The sequence below is a fragment of the Triticum dicoccoides genome, chromosome 4A, assembly GCF_002162155.2.
Source record: "Triticum dicoccoides isolate Atlit2015 ecotype Zavitan chromosome 4A, WEW_v2.0, whole genome shotgun sequence".
Taxonomy (NCBI): domain Eukaryota; kingdom Viridiplantae; phylum Streptophyta; class Magnoliopsida; order Poales; family Poaceae; genus Triticum; species Triticum dicoccoides.
In genome coordinates this window covers 600,068,763-600,070,116 of record NC_041386.1, presented here as the reverse complement: position 1 = coordinate 600,070,116, position 1,354 = coordinate 600,068,763, and positions in this window count along the sequence as shown.

Sequence of the window (1,354 nt, the reverse complement as noted above, 5' to 3'; positions counted from 1 at the left end):
CACCAGAATTCCATGGGTGTTCGATTCATCACAATGTAACTAGATTATTGACTCTAGTGCAAGTGGGAGACTGTTGGAAATATGCCCTAGAGGCAATAATAAAAGCATTATTATTATATTTCCTTGTTCATGATAATTGTCTTTATTCATGCTATAATTGTGTTATCTGGAAATCGTAATACATGTGTGAATAACAGACATCAACATGTCCCTAGTGAGCCTCTAGTTGACTAGCTCGTTGATCAACAGATAGTCATGATTTCCTGACTATGGACACTGGATGTCATTGATAACGAGATCACATCATTAGGAGAATGATGTGATGGACAAGACCCAATCCTAAACATAGCACAAGATCGTATAGTTCGTTTGCTAGAGTTTTCTAATGTCAAGTATCTTTTCCTTAGACCATGAGATCGTGTAACTCTCGGATACTGTAGGAGTGCTTTGGGTATGCCAAACGTCACAACGTAACTGGGTGACTATAAAGGTAGACTGCGGGTATCTCCGAAAGTGTCTGTTGGGTGACATGGATCAAGACTAGGATTTGTCACTCCGTATGACGGAGAGGTATCACTGGGCCCACTCGGTAATGCATCATCATAATGAGCTCAGAGTGACCAAGTGTCTGGTCACGGGATCATGCATTACGGTACGAGTAAAGTGACTTGCCGGTAACGAGATTGAACGAGGTATTGGGATACCGACGATCGAATCTCGGGCAAGTAACATATCGATAGACAAAGGGAATAGCGTACGGGGTTGATTGAATCCTCGACATCGTGGTTCATCCGATGAGATCATCGTGGAGCATGTGGGAGCCAACATGGGTATCCAGATCCCGCTGTTGGTTATTGACCGAAGAGTCGTCTCGGTCATGTCTGCTTGTCTCCCAAACCCGTAGGATCTACACACTTAAGGTTCGGTTACGCTAGGGTTGTAGGGATATGTATATGCAGTAACCCGAATGTTGTTCGGAGTCCCGGATGAGATCCCGGACGTCACGAGGAGTTCCGGAATGGTCCGGAGGTAAAGATTTATATATGGGAAGTCCTGTTTCGGGCATCGGGACAAGTTTCGGGGTTATCGGTATTGTACCGGGACCACCGGAAGGGTCCCGGGGGTCCACCGGGTGGGTCCACCTGCCCCGGGGGGCCACATGGGCTGTAAGGGGGTGCGCCTTGGCCTAATGGGCCAAGGGCACCAGCCCCACATAGGCCCATGCGCCTAGGGTTTAAGGGGACAAGAGTCCTAGGAGGGTAAGGCACCTCCTAGGTGCCTTGGGGGGGAGGGAAACCTCCCCTTGGCCGCCGGCCATATGAGATTGGATCTCCTAGGCTGCGCACCACCCCCC